We start from the raw sequence: 20,641 nt of genomic DNA, 5'->3' as shown, positions 1-20,641 counted from the left end.
TAAATTCTTAGTTAATATATATATTTACACAGTTATAGGTAATTCATATACATACCTGTGCAGCTGTGGGGCACAAACTTGCAATTTATCAGGTATTCTGAAATGTAAAAGAAATATATAAGTAAAAATTAATTTACTAAGTTGAAACCAGTATTTATGTTGCAACAATTCCTGCAGAGAAGTAGGAAAAGTTTCAGTGCATAAAGAGGCAAATTATTTTTTATCAATATTTTCCCCATAGGATATTTCATATATCTGAATACACACACACACACACACACACACACGCAGAGTCCCTTAGCAGTGTATCATAAGCACCAGCAAGGGACTCTGACTCACCATGGCCTCTGAAACGCAAATGCTTTCGCTAGAGGACGAGGCAAACACTTTAAAATGATTTTTTTTTTTTTTTTTGGTATTCTTCCAAGACTATTGCCTTCCTAATACAAATATGACTGCTGCTCTCTAAAATGAAACTACTCAGATTCATCTGCACTCAGTTTGGATAGAATGTTGGTGAGGAAGAAAGGCGCTTTTGTAGAGCAGTCCACAAAAAAATGCATGAATAAATAAAAGTAAACTTTGAATGTTCATTAACTTTAAGTTACAACAGCAAATAGAAATGAAATTGATTGCTACAAGAAGGAATGCTAACACCACATCAGATATAATGCAAAATGCCTCAATCCAACACACTTTGACAAAACTGCCAGTGAAGTAGGTATTGATACAGAAGACTATGTAAGTCCACATTAAACAAAAGTAGCAGTTTACAATTAGACCTGAAAAACATTTGGATTTAGGTGGAAACTGTATTGAAATGTGCAGCCTTGGAACTACTAGTACCCTTAAAAATATTTCCTAATTCTAGCCAGGTGGGGTGGCTCACTCCTGTAATCCCAGCACTATGGGAGGCTGAGGTGGGCTGATCACCTGAGGTCAGGAGTTTGAGACTAGCCTGGCCAGCATGGTGAAACCTCATCTCTACTAAAAGTGCAAAAATTAGCTGAGTGTGGTGGTGGGCTGTAACCCCAGCCTGTAATTCCAGCTACTCAGGAGGCTGAGGCAGGAGAATTGCTTGAACCCTGGAGGCAGAGGTTGCAGTGACACGAGATTATGCTATCGCACTCAAGCCTGGGAGACAAGAGCAAGGCTCCATCTCAAAAAAAAAATTCTTTTTGAAAGCAAACTGACATGTTTAATTTATATAGTTCTTCTGAGCACAGCTGATGACAGCAACACATTATAGTCAGTAAGTCTACTTTATAATACTTGTTTAAAAGTATATAGAGGTAATAATTTTGATGACGGCTCAATAAAATAGCATCTTCATATACTTCTGATGGAAATGTGGATTACAAAAGGGTTCCTAGAAACCCATTGACTACTATGTATCAAGAACTCAAAGTTCAATATTTTTACTCAGTACTTTTAGTCCCAGGAATCAAACATAACAGAAAACCAACAGAAGTTTATGTAAAAAAGATAATTTTTATGATCGTAAAAAACTATAAGCAACCTAAATATCTAATAGAAGAATAATTAAATAAAGCATAGCACATCTATATAAAGGAATATTTGGCAAAATTTAACAAAGTACTTTAAAGAATATTTTAAATTTTATGGAAAAATGCAAATTTATAGTATTATGATGCTAAAATATTATATAAACATATGGTACCAATTACATGAACAGTATGAAATTATATGAATAAGAAAAAGCAAAGAACAAAACACAGTATTAAGAGTGATTATATCTGGATACTAAGATTTTGGGTGATTTTTTCTTTTTACTTTAATATATAGTTAAATTCTCTACAATAAGCATTACTTTTATAATAGGAAAAGATAACAGTAGGCAGGGTAGGGGTAAAAGGAAAAGGTTATAAAATGCTATATGGAATTCATAAATGTAACCTTCCTAACAGAAATAAATTAATTCAGTCACAAATAAAACCCACTAACTGTGCCTACAGCGAGAAACACCCTCACTGCTTCCTCAAAGGGGTATAGCCAGGGTCTTTTATCCCACTGCTTTGGAATCTACACAAGTAATTCGATAACACATTTTTAATCATCTTAGTAAAACTTCTTTACTTATTATGCAGAGTGAAATGATGGCAATAATAATTTAGGACTGCAAATCTCTTCAACCTAGTACAACCTTATTCACTAATTCAGTAACATTCAGTGAGCATATACTACCTTCACGGTGCTGTGTTTGGCATTGCAACGTGCTAAAAGATAAATTAGGACACACCTTACCCTCACTGAGCTAACAATTTAAAAACACTAAAAAATGTCTAGACAGAGCTCACATAAAGATGTAAACACAATACACAAGGCATTTGTGACAGATTTGGTATACTTGAAAGCAAGAAAACATACACTAGGTTTATTCTTTTATATTTCTAAGCAAACACTTATCTTTAGGTAACAATAAAAAGTCATGTGTATTAGTGTCACCTATTAATGCACTAGCAAATTAAATATTTAAGTTTTTTCCTTGTGTGATCTATTTTTTGTTAATGGACAGTTACATAATAGGAGATTAAGTATGAAGGAATAGTGACCCAATCTGGAATGCAGATGTGTAAGATTGTCTCAGTTTATCTGAGGCCACATAAAACACATGCACAATTATTAACAGGCTGCAGTTATTTATTGGAAACCAAAGCAAACAAGTTAGTTACTGGTTAATCCTGCTAAAAGCACTGTTATGACAACACCACCAGGGAAAGAAAAGAAGATAGAGCAAACCACTTTTGTTATGCAGATAAAATGATTCAGCATAGAGATTCTCTCAATAGCAGTTCAGTTTCCTGGTGGCCTGTAAACATAATCAGCATTGCCCTTCTGAGACCAGTGTTGCAGGATGATTCCAACACTGAGGTCAGTGGGGTCAGCCTGTGTGAACTGGTGATAAACAGTAAGAGAAGCTAAGAAGCTATTTGTGTGATCAATGATCCATAGACTGGGGCTCAGAGTTCTGGGAACCAGTAGAGTTATGAGGTAGGGTGGTAGTTAAGTGCTTAGCTTTCGCCATCAGACAAACCTGGAATCAAATTCCAGCTCCCTGTCTTTAGTTTTGTGATCCTACGCAATTTAAATTTTCTGTCTGTAAAATGGTGATCATGTTACTCACCCTATGAGGTCGTCTATGCAGGTTATATGTTTCAGCCATATAAAGGAACTAGCACAGTGCCAGCCATGGAGTAAGCATTTGATAAAAGGGAACTAATAGTGCTATCACAGTTGTATGAAAAGGGAAAGCATGTCTAAGCGAAGGGACTAAGCTAGGCAGGGAGAAAGGTGATAAAGGAGGCTTGTTCAAGACATCACCCTACAGTCCAGCAGCTCATCCAAAAGTCAGTCATGTGCTCGATGTTCACAGAACATTTCTGAATCAGGAAACGCTGCAACAACAGTAATAGCCACAATAACAATTCTAACCAGCACTTTTAAGCCCCATTCCTATGACCAAAAAGGAAGGCAGTAGAGTCTAAATAATACATGCAGCAATACTGCCGAACTTCTCTGGGTGAAAAATGAAGGATCATTTTTCCACATTTAACTGAAACAATCAGGGAAAGGAAAATAAGGACAAAATGAATGTAATTACTCAACTGGAATTGGACCAAGGTGCCGTGTGATGGTCTTAGCAATCACATGTACGCACTTACCACCTTTTTATGTATTCTAAGAAGATCCTGCTGATGACCAGAGCCTTATATATGAGGTTTGCAACTCTAAGTTAAAAAAATGTTACAGTCAGTTTTTTCCTTATGGCTGAGAAGACAGAAATGGATGCATACTGATGTTGTTCTAGTCCTTATTTGTGTTTTGATTTAAAGGACAGCACAGATCCTGAGTTGTTAAGTGGTGTGTCTTCAGATTCCCACACAGATCATGTACTTGCTAGAGTTGTTTCAGTCACATTGGGTGGAGTTACTATTAGCACTATTCCAGATGCAGATATACTATAGAGTGTTTGGGGGTTTTTTTACTATTTTTTTTATTTTAAAGTTCTTTTTATCTCGTGAATGGCACATCTGTGTTCTCCAGTGGGATAGGTCCAATTCTATGTTACAGAATACAGAAATATTTCATTTTCCCTTCATACTAGTTGGGACTGGCTGGAGATGCTCCTTAAGCCATTAATAAATCTACTAGCTAATTCACTTAGAGTACTAAAAAGGGTCTCACTTGGGCCTGGGGGTACAGTGACTCCATAAAAGAGCTCTAAACCTAAATTTAAACAAAAAGAATTTCACCCATGACTGAGGAAGCATCCACAGGACTATTTTACACGCTTTACATTTAAATTTGATATTTTGAGAGAAGACTATGTAATCCAAAATAATTTTATTTTATTTAATATGTATTTAGTTCTCCTCGACCCACTATAGAGCTGGATGTTGTATCATTATTATACAGTTATTATAAAATGTACACTTTTCTCATCAATAAAGCCAATTTTACTTTTGAAAATTGAGGTGCCTGGCTTCTGTGGGTTCTCTCAACAGAAAGTCCTATGAAGAGTAAGAACTATAAATTGTCAAGTAAGAACTTGAAAAACTTATGCTTATTTTGTAAAATACTGAGCTAGGTCTGGCCCTTCATTTTGAAAAGCTATCTGCCTATAAGAAAGGGGAAGTATGAGGAGCGCAGTTATCTATTTATCAACACTGTGAACTGGAAACAGATAAAGTGCAATAAAGAAGGAAAAGGAAATCATATGATAAACACCGTTAACCCAAGGGCACAGTTGATCTGTCTAGACCTTAGGTCAAATCAGCTGTAATAAAGCTACAAAATCCATGAAAAACTAAAGCTTATTTACAAAAACTGCCAAATTTGAATTTTCTAGTATTAATGGCTACCACTTAAAAATGAAACAATTTAATATCAAATTTCATGTACAAACATGATGAATTTGAACTCTCAAGTAGAAACCTGATCTACAATACACTAAGTGTTGATAATTCTATTTGTCCTATAATCCACACTTCACAGCATATTCTAGAGAAAACAGTTGTTGGGTTTTTATGACTTTATTTAAACTTAACAACTTTTAAAATAAAAGTTTAAGAGCTAATTAAAAAATGTATTTAAGAACCTAAAATTTAGAAAATATCAAAAATTATATTTTCAAAATATTCTCAACTTGAAGTTATGGCTATTGAAATCAAGGATTTATTCTCAGAAAATATGAAAAATTTACTGGCCTGCTTGTATACATCCTTGGGGTCTTAGTTTAGATATTATCTCTTCCAGAATCTGATATCCTGTGTCTCATCTTGTCATAATAATCATTTTATTGCACCGTAATTGTCTTTTACATAAGGCTGTAAGCTTGGGGACAAGCATTTGTGTCTTATTCACCATTACATCTGTAGTTTTTACTTAGCACAGTACATGATATGTGGTAAATATGCCTTAAATATTGGCTAAACGAATGTTGCATGAATTGTGTTAGCCTGCATTATTGATTATTAAGAAAATTCATACTGCATAAAAAATTAAGGAATCTCATTTGTAAACAAGTTATTTCCAATATTTAAAGGACTAATCTTCCAATCTATTTTCTTGTACTTTTTCTACCTAGTTTTCCTCTTAATCAGTACAAACTTAAAATATGAGAATTTGAGTCTCAAATGGTAACACCAGGTTAGAAAGCCTGGTTAGTTTGGCCCCACAGTGGACAAGAGTGAGTCATCCAAATCCTACTTGTTAACAGATACTCGGTATGGGAAAAGCTGATACACAGAGTTCATTGAAAGAGTTCTGCAGTTCCTAACCAAGTATGTGGTTCTTATACTTTCTCTAAAAAACTTCCTCTAACTATAGTTCCTGAGACAGATACCTCGACTATTTTATTCTTTTGCGGCATATATGACAGTTTAAATTATTGGTGTGATTATTGGCTTATGGGTTTATTATCTCTTTCTTTCCCACTAGATTGTATACTCCATAGAGGCCACACTACTTTATTCACTACTCTCTACCCAGGGTCTAGTTTAGTGCCTGACACACAGTCAACACTTAATAGTATTTGTCAGATGTATAAGACAATTATGACTTCAAAAATATAAGCAGTAAATTTAGAACAGGAGCTTTCAATCAAAAGAGACTATAAAAGTAGGCAGCTAACAGCTACCCCTAAAAGGTGTTTTCATTTCAACTCTGTGGAAGCCTTGATGATGTAGAAAATCTTGTATTGTAAATTCTATTCAATCAAAGGCAAGGTAGAAAAACTTCAAAAGCAATTCTAGGTAGGATGAAGGTATAATATCTAGAAAAAGCAATGGAATCACAACAGCAACCACTTTCAATTAGAAGTTTTGGGTTTGAAGTAAAGTTTACTAGGTATGTGCCCTAGGTAAACTTACACACCATCTCTAATATTCAGCTTAATCATATTTAAAATAAGGGGATTTTATATAATATTTTTATATTACATAAAAATATAAAAATATATATTATATTTTTATATTACATAAAATTTTATGTTTCTATGATGACTTAATGGGATTATATGTATACAAGTAGCAATTAGCATTATTTATGGCATTTAGGAGAAGGGGCTCAATATCAATTAGTTCCTTTACCTTGACCAGTCAGTGTCTGCACCAAGATCGAGTTATAACTTCATCAAGTAACCAGGATAGTACATTTTAGGTAGGAAAACATAGATGAAATAAGGGCTTAAATGCAGAAAAAAAGTAAGTAGGTATTAGAATTAATAAATTAAAAAAACATGTGTAAGACAGAGTAGCAAGGATTTCACAGCAGTTAGAAATGGAAAAAGATTTCAACATGATACAAAAACTGCCAAGAAATCTATTAGCTTTTCCCTTAGGTGACGTAGTCTTTCCCTCATATAAATAAAATAATTGCTACTATTATAGTTGGAGAAAAATCAACTGAAATGTACATTAAACACATATTAGAGATTTAACATTCTTCACATCATTTCACATGCTGAAAACTCAACCTTTGTAAATATAGCCATGAACCTTATTATTTACTATAATAAAGTAACAGGATATCCTTTTCTATGTACTACTTGCAGAAGTATAAAAGGCAAATGTGTTCTCGCTTTTTAGGTACAATTACAAGGCAGCAGAATGTAGAGTTAGGCCAATTCTTTGCATTTTGTGCTCATCAGACAGGGGCTACCAACTCTGGAAGAAAAACCTGGTACCAAAAATACTTCACTGGAAATTCTATTTTCATACTTAGTTGCTTTCATTATTCTTACTAATTTGGTCAAACTTACATCAGCTCCCTCATTAAAATTGTTTTCTGTCTAAATCATTATCTTTTCTGTGTACGTATATGTGTGTATGTGTATTATTTGGTCAATATTCAGATAGAACAAGTCTGAGATGCACTGCATATCAAAAGCAATCACCCTATCCCCATACTTCTCAGGGAATATCCACCTGGTACCAATAAGCTCATCAAGAGTTCATTTGAATTCATACCCTTTGTCAATCACAGCTGATAAACTATGATTTTAATAGTCTATGTTCCCTACAAGACCATTGTCTTCATGAGGGCTAGAATCTGGCTTATTTTCTTTCTTTTGTGTCATCACCACCAAGTTCAGGACAAGGCACACAATATACAACCATTGGATACTTCATTCATTTATTCTAAAATGTTTATTGAGTACTTACTGTGACAGGCATTGTCCCAAGTGGTGGTGATTTAGGAATGAACAAAATAGATGGAAATTTCTGATCTCATGGGGATTATATTTGTTGTGGATCCCTGATAATCAATATATAGAATGACAGACAATTATCTGTGCTAAGGAATTAAAATAAAGCAGGGAAAGGGGAAAGTAAATGATGGGATTGGGAGTTGAGGTTGAAATTTTAGGTAGGGGGACCAGCAAGGAAATTATGGAAAGATCACATTCAAGTGAAGACCCAAAAGAAATGAAGGAGGGAGTTAGCCAGAAATGCCTTAGAGAAAAGGCATTCAAGTCAAAGGAATAGGAACGAGTTTCCTTTAAAATGCCAGGCTATATTCACATAGAAATGTTTTTATTAAAATATAAAGGTATAGGAAAGGTATTCAAGTCAAAGAAATAGGAAAGAGTTTTCTTTAAAATGTCAGGCTATATTCACACAGAAATGTTTCTATTAAAATATAAAGGTCCTAGAGAAACATTTCTGTGTGAATACATAAACACCATATACATAAAAGTTTTAAAATGTTTTATAAGAAAGGAATTTAGAAATCAAGAAGATAGAGCTAGGGTATTTGGCATTACTATGATTCTACCACAAGCCCCCATGGGAATTATTCAACTTAGTAATAACCTGAGAAATTTAGGGGTAGAAATAAAGTTTGCAATAACTGTAACCACTGAGAATGGTAACCTACTAATATATCTGGAATACCTAGAAGAAACGAATCCACTTTAGCAGGACACCTTCAACAACTCAGGTCACGTGGGAGTCTCACAGAGAAAGCAAAGACCAGTGAAAAAGAGTTCATATATCAAAAATATCAAACCCGAAGAAAGGCTCATTCATAAATGAGTCAGCAGATGAAAAACTGCAAATGAAATATAAGCATTAAGTTCAAAATAGGGCACAGTCTCAGGGAACTAATCTAAGGGCCAAAATAAAAAAACAAAAAGAAACTATGAAAAAGGCAGATTTGATAAAAATACAGAGATTTATAGAAATAAAATTGTCATTAAAATTAATATCTGAAGTGAGAATGCATCATATTAAATGGAGCTAAAGGACGGATTACTGAACTGAAAGATAATTCCAAGGAATTTACCCAACACAAAACAGAGATAGAAAATATTTTTTAAAAAAGATTAGGAGATATAAAGGACAAAATAAAAAACTCTCACACATTGCTAATAAGTATTTGAAAATGAAAAAATAAAGACAAAAAGGCAATATCTGAAATGATGATGAATTTTTTCCAGAACTGATAAAACCTCAGATAACTGTAAAACAGCATCAAGTAGGTCCTTCAGGGAATATTCCAGAAGAAGGCATTGTTATAGGAGATGACAGCTCCATGCATGTTATTATGCCAGAAGACCTTCCAGTGGGACAAGATGTAGAGGTGGAGGACAGTGATATTCATGATCCTGACCCTGTGTAGACCTTGGCTAATGTGCACATTTTTGTTAGTTTTTAGCAAAGTTTAAAAAGTAAAAAAAAAAAAAAAAAATTAAATGGAAAAAATATAGAATACAGATGTATGGAAAAAGTATTTTGTACGGCTATACAACGTATGTGAGCTTCAGGCTAAGTGTTATTACAAAAAATTCAAAAAGTTAAAAAATATGTTTATAAAGTAAAACACTTGACAGTAAGCTAGGGTTATTTATTAATGAAAAAATATAAAACTTTTATAAATTTAGTGTAGCGTAAGTGTCCAGTGTTTATAAAGTCTACAGTAGCATACAGTAATGTCCTAGGCCTTCACATTCATTAACCACTCACTCACTAACTTGCTCAGAGCAACTTCCAGTCTTGCAAGCTCCATTCACTGTATTAATGATAACTTAGGAGCAAAAGACTATACCATACAGCATAGGTGTATAATAGGCCATACCATCCACGTTTACCTAAGTACACTCTGTGAGGCCCACACAATGATGAAATCACCTAACAATGCATTTCTCAGAATGTATCCCTGTCATTATGAGATGCATGACTACATACCAAAACTCATGCGATGCAGCTAAACAGTTTTAGGGAGCAAAGTACAACTTTAAGTTAATATGCTAAAAAGACAAGACAAGACTAAAACTATCAAGAAATTAGAAAAGTTACAAAAAAGTAAAACCAAAAAATGTGAAAGCTGAAACATAACAATAATACCGAGCATAAGGGAAATGAAAAACAAAAATGTAAAGACAGTCAACAAAATTAAATGTTGCTTTTTTTTTAATGACTAATAAAGTAGAAAAATCTCTGGGAATTTTTATTATAAAAAAGAAGAGATAAACACAATGAAAAAGAAAAAACAAATCTATTTGGACATTTAAAATGATTACTGAATACTATGAAATACTTTATGCTAATTTGACTTAAATATTCAAGTTATTTTACAAGTGAGATAATATCAACAATTTTGTAGAAAAATATAACTTGCCTGAGAAGAACTAGAAACTCTGATTCGACAATTATAAATAAAGATATCCGATATATGGTTAGAAATTTATATAAACACACACATGCACACACACACACATATTACCAGGCCCAAATACATTTAAATATAAAATGTAATACACATTAAAACTCTGTTGAGGTCTATGTCATAAAAATTGGACCACAGAAAACAGGAAAGCACCTCAACTCTTGTAGAAGGCCCTTGAACACTGATATCAAATCCACATAAAGGCATTATGAGAAAGAAAAATTATTTACCATGGTTAGGATTTAGAAGAGGTACAAGCTAGCCAAAAGAAACTCAGAAAAAGAAAAGTAACAATAGCTATTACTTATTTAGCTACTACTAAGTGTTTGGTAAGAGTTTTGCATATATTATTTAATTTGTATATCAGCCATATAAGTAGTTTTATTTTCTTTATTATCACAATTGTATAAAGAAATAAAAGAATGCTCAAAGAAAATAAATGGACTCAAAGTCATAAAATTAACAAGCAGCAGTGGTTGATAGAGAGAGACTCTAAAGCCCATGTACTTAAATACTACCTTCCACTACTGACTCACTCATCTTTCTTAATTATGTTCATATAGGATATTATGCTGTCTCCCTAACACTTACCAATTTTAAATAAAGTATAATTTTTGGTTTTTAGCAGCTTTGCTATGATGTTTCCAAGTATTGTTTCCTTCAAATTTATTGTATTTAGAGTTCACTAAGCTTCATGTCTTTCACAAAATTTGGGAATTTTTAATCTTTCTTCTTAAAGTCTTTAAATATTTTCTCTGTCCTATTCTTGTTCTTCAATACCCTACATGAGAGAATAGGCAGTCCCTCAGACATATACCGTCACAGCAATAATAATTTTCTAGCTATCCAAGAAAAAAAAGTGCCATAGTTGAAACTTTGGGACTTAAGTAGGGGGTTGTGAACACTAGTGACACCCAAGACCTAAGAAGGCCATTTTGAGAGGGTAGAATCAAGCCCACATGACAGACTTGCCAATGATGGTCCCAGCTCCAGACTTGGAAACGGCTCCATCCTCCTGCTATCAAAAACATCTACAAAGGGGCCTGGAAGAAGTCATGCACACTAATGCCTCAGGTGACACTCATTTGTCTTAGCTGAGGATCATAAAAGGGAGCTGCCACTTAGTTCCAGTTCCTCTTGGATGCTCTCTCAGAGCAGTCCTGCCAGCGCAGGGAAAAATAATTCAAAATAATCATTTTCAATAAGTCCAATGAGATGTAGAAAACACAAATAAACCACAAAATATAATTAGGAAAACAATTCATTAAAAAATTAGTTTAGTTTAAATATTATATTCCGTTAAAAAAAAAAAGGACCAAACAGATATCCTATAGCTGAAAAGTACGAAGACAGAAGTGAAAAATTCAATACAGGGCTTCAACAGCAGACTCAATCATACAGAAACAGAATTGGTGAACATGATGACAGGTAATTTAAAATTACCCACCTAGAGGAACAAAAACAAGAAAAAGACTGAAAAAGAGTGACGAAAGTATGAGGAACCAATGGGACAATACCACGTGTACAAACATATGAATTAGGAATTCCCAGAGAAGAAAGACAGAGTAAGAGGACAAAAACTAATATAAAGAAATATTAGCAGAAAAGTTTCCAAATTCTGGGAGGCATATGGACATTCAGATTCAAGCAGCATAAAGGCTTCCAACAACGCTCTAAGACATACTATAACCAAATTGTCAAAAGTGAAAGACAGAGAGCGATCTTGAAAGTAGTGAAAGAAAAGAGCCTTGTCCCATGTAAGTAAACATCCAAAAGACTATCAGTGGATTTCTCAACAAAAACCTTGTAAGCCAGGAGGGAATGGAATAATGTATTCAAAATGCTAAAAGAAAAACACCTGCCAAATAAAAACAGTATATCCACAAAAGCTGTCTTTCAAAAATGAAGGAGGGATAATGACATAACCAGACAAAGGAAAACTGAGGGAGGTCATCATCACAAGACTTAAAAGAAATGCTAAAGAAAGCTCTTGGAGTGGAAATAAAAGGATACTAGATGATAAAATAAAATTATGTGAAACAATAAAACTTACTGGTAAAAATAAATATATAGCCAAATTCAGAATACTCTAATACTGAAATGGTGGTATGCACATCACTTTTTAATTGGGTTATTTATCTCTTTATTATTTGTTATTAGGTATATTTTTTAACTTTTTATTTTAATATTTTTGGAAACATAGTAAGTATATATATTTATGGGGTATATGAGATATTTTGATATAGGCATATAATGCCTAATAATCACATAAAGGCAAACGGAGTATCCATCACCTCAAGCATTTATGCTTTGTGTTACAAACAATCCAACTATACTCTTTTAGTTATTTTAAATATGCAATTAAATTATATTTGACTAGTCACGCTGTTGGGTGACTTTCTAGCTATCGTTTTGTACTCTTTAACCATCCCCACTTATCCAGCTCCTACTCCCCATTACCCTTCCCAACCTCTGGTAACTGTCATTCATTCTACTCTCTATCTCTGTGGGCTCAATTGTTTTAATTTTTAGCTCCCAGAAATATGTGACAAGTTTGTCTTTCTGTGCCTGGTTTGTTGTTACAAATGACAGAACCTCATTCTTTTTTATGGCTGAATAGTACTCCATTGCATATATGGGCCATACTTTCTTTATCCATTCTTCTGTTAATGGACACTTAGGTTGCTACCAAATCTTAGCTATTGTAACTTGTGCTGCAATAAACATGAAAGTGCATATATATCTTCAATAAACTGATTTCCTTTGTTTTGAGTATGTATCTAGCAGTCAGATTGCTGAACCATATGGTAGATCTGTTTTTAGTTTTCTGAAGAACCTCCTGGCTGTTCTCCATAGTACCTATACTCATTTACATTTCCACCAACAGTGTACCAAGATTCTCTTTTCTCCATATCCTCAACATCATCCATTATTGCTTGTCTTTTGGATGCAAGTCATTTTAATGGGGGTTATATGATATCTCAATGTAATTTTGATTTGCATTTCTCTGATGATCAATGATGTTGAGCACTTTTTCATATACCAGTTTATGATTTGTGTGTCTTCTTGTGGGAAAAGTCTATTCAAATCTTTTTCCTATTTTGTATTTGCATTATTGGATTATTTTGTATATAGTTGTCTGAACTCCTTATATATTCTGGTTGTTAATCACTGTCAGATGGATAGTTCGCAAACACTTTCTCTCATTCTGTGGGTTGTCTCTTCACTTTGTTGATGGTTTCCTTTGCTGTGCAGAAGCTTTTTAGTTTGATGTGATCCCATATGTCCATTTTTGCTTTGGCTGCTTACGCTTATGGAGTATTAATCAAGAAATATTTGCCCAGTCAAATGTCTTGGAAAGTTTCCTCGGTGTTTTTTTCTTTTCCCCCCAGCATTTTCATAGTTTGAGGTATTAGACTTAAGTCTTTAATTCACGTTGACTTGATTTTTGTGTATAATGAGAGAGAAGGGTCTAGTTTCAGTCTTCTGCATATGGGAACTCAGTTTTCCCAGCACCATTTATTGATGAGACTGCCCTTTCCCCAATGTATGTTCTTGCCACCTGTGTTGAAAATGAGTTCACTGTAAATGTATGAATTTGCTTCTGGGTTCTCTATTTTGTTCCATTGCTATATGTACTGTTTGTATGCCAGTACCATGCTCTTTTGGTTACTATAGCCCTGTAGTATAATTTGAACTCAGGTGATATTCCTAGTTTTGTTCTTTTTGCTCAGGATCGCTTTGGCTATTGTGGGTCTTTTGTGGTTTGCCACAAATTTTATAATTGTATTTTCTATTTTCTGTGAAGAATGTAATCAGTATTTTGATAGAGATTACATTGAATCTGTAGACTGCTTTGGGTAGTATGGGCATTTTAACAATATTGATTCTTCCAATCCATGAACATGGAATATCTTTCCATTTTTTTGTGTGTCCCTTTCAATGTCTTGCAACAATCTTTTATAGTTTTTATTGTAGAGATCTTTCTCTTCTTCAGTTATTTCCTAGGTATTTAATTTTATCTGTAACTACTATAAATTGAATTACTTTTTAAATTTCTTTTTCAGATTTTCACTATTGGCACATAAAAATGTTACTGATTTTTGTATGTTGATTTTGTATGCTGCAAATTTACTGAATTTATTGATCAGTTCTAATAGTTTTCTGGTGAAGTCTTCAAATATAAGATCATCTCATCTGCCAACAAGGAAAATTGGACTTATTGCTTTCCAATTTGGATGAACATTATTTCTTTCTCTTCTCTAATTGTACTAGCTACGACTTCTAGTACTACATTGAATAACAGTGATGAAAGTGAGCATCCTTGTCATGTTCCAGATCTTAGGGTAAAGACTTTCAGTTTTTCCCCACTCAGCACAATACTAGCTGTGGGTCTGTTGTATGTGGCATTTATTATGTTGAGATACGTTACTTTTATACCCAGTTTTTTGAGAGTTATTTTTTTAATCATGAGGGGATATTGAATCTTAACAAATGTTTTTTTCCAGCATCATTTGAAACAATCGTATGGTTCTTGTCCTTCAATCAGTTGATATGCGGTATTATACTGATTGATTTGCATGTGCTGAATAATCCTTGAGGTCTGGGATAAATCCCACTTGGTCATGATGATCTTTTTAATGTGTTGTTGAATTTGGGTTACTAGCATTTTGTTGTGGATTTTTACATCAGTGTTCATCAGGGATAGGGGCCTGTGTTTTTCTTTTTTCTTTTTTTTTTTTTTTTTTAATGTGTCTTTGGTTTTGCTATCAGGATGATACTGGCCTCACAGAAGGTGGTCACATTCCCTCCTCTTCTATTTTTCAGAATAGATTGAGTAGAATTGGCATTAGTTCTTTAAATGTTTGGTAAAATTCAGCAGTAAAGCCATCAGGTCCCAGGGTTTCCTTTGCTAAAGGACTTTTTATTACAACTACCATCTCATTACTTGTTACTGGTCTGTGCTGGTATTGGAATCATGGTTCAATCCTGGTAGGTTGTATATGTCTAGGAATTTGTTCATTTTTTTCTAGGTTTTCCAAGTTATTTACATGTATTAATAGTTGCTTATAGTAGCTTCTAAAGGTCTCTTGAATTTTTGCAGTATCAATTGTAAGGTAACATTTTTCAATTTTGATTTTATTTATTTCGGTTTTCTATCTTTTTTTCTTAGTCTTGCTAAATGTCTGTCGAGTTTATCTTTTCAAAAAACCAACTTTTTATTTCATTGTTCTTTTGTATTATTTTCTTCATTTCCATTGCATTTATTTCGGCACTGATCTTTATTATTTCTTTTCTTCTACTGATTTTGGGTTTGGTTTGCTCTTGCTTCTCTAGTTCTCTAGATGAATTGTTGGTTTTTTTTATTGAAAGTTTTTCTACTCTCTTGATGTAGGCACTTATCACTATAAACTTTCCTCTTAGTTTTGATATGTTCTGCTTCCATTATCATTTATTTCAAAAAACTTTTAAAATTTCCTTCATAATTTCTTAATTGACCAACTGATCATTCAGGAGTATACTGTTTAATCTCCATATATCTGTATAGTTTCCACAATTCTTCATTATTAATTTCTAGTTTTATTTCATGGTGATCAGAGAAGATATTTGATATTATTTCAAATTTTTGAATATTTTAAGGCTTATTTTTTAGTCTTAGGTATGATCTATCCTTGAGAATGATCCATGTGCTAAGGAGAAAAATGTGTGTTTTGCAGCCATTGGATGAAATGTTCTGTAAATATATATTAGGTCCATTCAGTCTATAGTGTGGATTAAGTCCAATGTTTCTTTGCTGATTCTCTGTATGGATGATCTGTTCATTGCTGAAAGTGGGATGTTGAAGTTTTCAGCTATTATTGTACTGGGGTCTATCTCTCTATTTAGCTCTGATAATATTTGCTTTATATATCTGGGTGCTTCAGTGCTGGGTGTATATTTACTTACAGTTGTTATATCCTTTTGCTAAATTGACCCCTTTATAATTATATAGTGACCTTCTTTATCTCTTCTTATAGTTTTAGTCTTGAAATCTGTACTGTATGATATCAGTATATTTCAAGTATACTTACAAATATGATTACATTATTATAATGTTGTTTTTCTATGTACATAATATGTACAAAGTGCTAGTACTTTTATGCAATAATATTATTACCTTTACTGCGAGTTTTGTACCTTCAGATGATTTCTTTTTGCTCATTAACATCCCTTCCTTTCTAATTGAGGTACTCCCTTTAGCATTTCTTGTAGAACAGGTCTGATATTGATGAAATTCCTCAGCTTTTATTTGTCTGGGTAAGTCTTTATTTCTCCCTCATGTATGAAGGATATTTTCACCAGGTTTATTATCATAGGGTAAGAGTTTATTCCTTCAGCACTTTAAATATGTCATGCTACTTTTCCCTGGGCTGTAAGGTTTCCACTGAAAAGTCTGATGCTAAATGCTCTGCTGTATGTTATTTGTTTCTTTTCTCTTTCTGGTTTTAGGGTTCTTTCCTTATATTTGCTTTTGGGAATTTGACTATTAAATGCTTTGAGATAGTCTTCTTTAGATTAAATGTGCTTGGTGTTCTTTAACCTTCTTTGTGCTTGAATAATTATATCTTTCTCTAGGTTTGTGAAGTTCTCTGATATTGTCCTCAGAACAAACTGTCTACCTCTCTCTCTCTTTGCCTCAATTTTAAGACAAATAACTGTTGCCCTTTTGAGTATCTTGTAGACATGCTTCATTCTTTTTTATTCTGTCCTTCTGTCTCCTAAATATGTTTTCAAACAGCCCATCTTCAAGCTCACTAATTCTTTCTTGTTTGATCAATTCTCCTGTTAAGAGGCTGCTGCATTCTTCAGTGTGTCAACTTCATTTTTCACCTTCAGAATTTCTGCTTGATTCTTAAAAATTGTGTCAATCTATTTGTGAAATTCATCTGATAGGATTCAAATTCCTTCTCTATGTTATCTTGAATTTTACTGAGTTTCCTCAATAATTCTGTCTAAAAGGTCACATTATCTCTGTCTGAGATTGATCCTTGGTGCCTTATTTAGATTGCTTGATGAGGTCATGTTTTCCTGGATGGTCTTGATGCTTGTGGATGTCCGTTAATGTCTAGACATTGAAGAAGTAGGTATTTATTGTATTCTTGGTGGTCTGGACTTGTTTGTACCCATTCTTCTTGGGAAGGTGTTCTAGGTATGCTAAGGGACTTGTTTATTGTGACTAAATTTTTGGTCAATGCAGCTATGTCTACAATGGGGGCACTCCAGGGTCAGTTACACTGAGGATCTTACAGACTCATAGAATTACCACATTGGTGGCCTTGTACAAGATCTGGAAGAATTCTCTGGATTACCAGGCAGAGACTTTTGTTCTCTTCCATTACTTTCTCCCAAACAGAGTCTCTGTGTGTGTGTGTGTGCTTAGCTACCTGGTGCTGAGCTGGGGGAGACATAATACAAGTTCCCCTGTGGCCATCACCACTGAGACTTTGCTGGGTCTGACCTGAGGCCAGCACAGCACTGGATCTTGCAGAAGGCCCGCTATAATCACTATTTGGCTGCTACCTACATTCACTCAAGGCCCTGGGGTTCTACAGTTATCGGTTACCAATACCAGCCAGGCCTGTGTCCTCTTTTGCATGGCACCGAATTCCCCCAGCCCCAGATGGTTCCAGAGGTTCCCTCTAAGATTCAGGGCCTGGAGTAAGAACCTTTGAGAATCTACTTGGTGCTCTATTCTACTGCAGCTGAGCTGGCACCCAAGCCACAAGACAAGTCTTTTCCACAAGCATAGAAGTCTCTTCCCTTGGACACCACTGCCACAGGCCCATGGGGAGTACTAACAATGTTCATTCAAGACCCAAAGGTTCTTCAGTCAGCTTGTGGTGAATGCTGCCAGGCCTGGGACTCATGCAGGTGGTGAGCTCCTCTCTAGCCTAGGGAAAGTCCCAAAATGCCATTCAAGAACCAAGTCCTGGATTCGGGGACCCCAAGAGCCCACTTCCTGCTCTACAACACTATGGCCAAGCTAGTATCTAAGCTGCCACACAAAGTCCCCTTTTCTGTCCCATCTGTTTTTCTCGAGCAGAAGTAGTGTCTCCCTGTAGCGACCACAGCTGGGAATGTGCTGGATCACACCTGAAGCCAGCATGTTTCAGAGTCTCACTCAATGCCCATGACAGGTACTGCCTGGATATTGCTGCTGATTAGGCAAGGCCCAGAGGCTCTTTAGTCAGCAGGTGATGAATCCTGCCAGGGCTGAGTCCTTCTCTTCAAGGCAGCACATTCCATTCTAGCCCAGGGTATGTCTAGAAATGTTATCTGGGAGCTAGTGCCTAAAATGGGTGCTTCAAGACTCTACTTTGTGCCCTATCCTACTGTGGCTGAGTGGGATCCAAGTTGCAAGACAAAGTCCTGTTTACTCTTCACTCCTCTCCTCAAGTAGAAGAAAGGAGTCTCTTTCAGAGCTACCAGTTGCATTGCTTGGGGTGAGAGGAGGGGTGGTAGAAGCCCTCCCTTGGCTACCATGTCTGGTGTCTCACTAGGTCATATGACCCTCACATCCACTGACTCCAAGCCTAGCAGAGCACTAGGACTTGCCTAGGAGTTGCAGTCCTTGTGGCTCAGACTGCCTTAAAGTTTATTTAGGACCCCAGAGAATTTTAGCTCCTAGTGGTGAAGTTTGTGGATTCCTGAGTTCCAACCACTGGGATGGACAATTTCTCTCCTGTAAATCACTTTTAAGTCTAGCATAAAAGATAAAATACAAAAAGTATCAAAAACAACTACAGCTAGAATATTTATTAATGGATACACAATATAAAAATGTATAAAATGTTATATAAATAAAGGGGGGGGCTGGGGGAAAAGCAAAGTATAGAGGTTTTGTATGCAATGGAAATTAAGTTATCAGTTTAAATTTGATGGTTGTCACTATAAGATGTGTTATATATGCCTCAAGGTAACCACAAGGAAAAAACTTCTAGTAGACACAAAAAACATGAATCAAAGCAAAAATTCAATAAAATACAAAAGAAGACAGCAAGATTGGAAGAAAGAAACAAAAGAACTACAAAACAGGCCAGGCGTGGTAGCGCGCGCCTGTAATCCCAGCACTTTGGGAGGCCAAGGTGAATGCAATATGAGGTCAAGAGTTCGAGACCATCCTGGCCAAGATGGTGAAACCCCGTCTCTACTAAAAATACAAAATTAGCCAGGCGCAGTGGCAGGCGCCTATAATCCCAGCTACTTGGGAGGCTGAGGCAGGAGAATCGCTTGTATCTGGAAGGTGGAGGTTGCAGTGAGCCAAGATCGTGCCATTGCACTCCAGCCTGGGTAACAGAGTAAGACTCCATCTCAAAAAAAAAAAAAAAAAAAAAAAGAACTACAAAACAGTCAGAATTTGTCAGTAATTATTTTAAATGTTAATGGATTAAATTCTCCAATCAAAATACAAAGACTGGCTCAACAGAAAAAAAATATGTAAAATCCAACAATATGCTGTCTATAAGAGGTTCACTTTAGCCAAAAGGATACATACCCAAAAAGTGAAGACATGAGAAAAGATAATCCATTCAAATGATAACCAAAGGAGAAAAGGAGTGGCTATAGTTAACATCAGACAAAATAGACTCAGTCAAAATCTATCAGAAGACATAAAGAAGGTCATTAAATGATAATAAAGTGGTCAATTCATTAAGAGGATATAAAAAATTGCACATAATACATGCACTCAACATTAGAGAATCTAAATATATAAATTAAATGTTAACAGAAGGGGAAAATAGACAGCAGTACAATAATATTAAAAGATTTCAATATCCCACTTTCAAAAATGGATAGATCATATAGACAGCAAATCACTAGGGAAACAGTGGTCTTTAAAAGTACTACAGACCAAATAAACCTAACAGACATATATAGAACACTCCATCTAACAGCAGTAGAATATACATTTTTCTCAAGTGCACATGGAACAGTCTCCAAATAGATCAGATGTTGGGCCACAGAACAAATCTTAACAAATTTAGAAAAAACTAAAATTATCTCAAGTATCTTTTCTGACTACAATATAAAATTAGAAATCAATAAAAGAAGAAATTAAAAATGAAAAAATAAAAGTGAAAAAAATCACAAATATGTGGCAATTAAATAATACACTCCTTAATAGCCAACGTGTAAAAGAAGAAATCAAAACCAAAATCCTGAATTTCTTTAAACAAATGAAAATGGGCACACAACAAGAGGGAAGTACATAACAATGAATACCTACATTAATAAAAGAAGAAAAATCTCAAACGACTTAACTTCACACCTCAAAAATTAAAAAAAGAGCAAACTAAGTGCCCAAAGTCATCAGCAATAATGCTATATTAAAAATTAGATCAGAAATAAATGACATAGAAAATAGAAAAATAATAGAAAAGATCAGTAAACCTAAGAGTTCGTTTTTTTG

At 34.6% G+C, this 20,641-nt stretch overlaps 1 protein-coding gene and 1 pseudogene across 41 annotated transcripts in view; one reads left to right on the top strand and one right to left on the bottom strand.

Moving 5' to 3' along the window:
* The window catches only part of LOC105470366 (zinc finger and BTB domain containing 20), an 814,500-nt gene that overhangs the window by 563,553 nt on the left and 230,306 nt on the right, over window positions 1–20,641 (bottom strand). For 38 of the 41 annotated variants that reach the window (XM_011722248.3, XM_011722238.3, XM_071089360.1 and 35 more), the window contains one exon: window positions 56–97. The gene's annotated coding sequence lies outside the window, so the exon portion shown is untranslated. Of the gene's footprint in view, window positions 1–55; window positions 98–339; window positions 1,448–20,641 lie in introns of those variants that run through there. The other 3 variants (XM_071089383.1, XM_071089376.1, XM_011722250.3) reach the window with 1 other exon arrangement.
* The window catches only part of LOC112424691 (Y-box-binding protein 1-like), a 37,326-nt pseudogene that overhangs the window by 6,795 nt on the left and 9,890 nt on the right, over window positions 1–20,641 (top strand).

This window comes from Macaca nemestrina, chromosome 2 (assembly GCF_043159975.1).
Source record: "Macaca nemestrina isolate mMacNem1 chromosome 2, mMacNem.hap1, whole genome shotgun sequence".
In the NCBI taxonomy this organism is placed as follows: Eukaryota; Metazoa; Chordata; class Mammalia; order Primates; family Cercopithecidae; genus Macaca; species Macaca nemestrina.
Note: the sequence above shows the minus strand (reverse complement) of the source record. Positions and strands in the feature narration are given on the sequence as shown.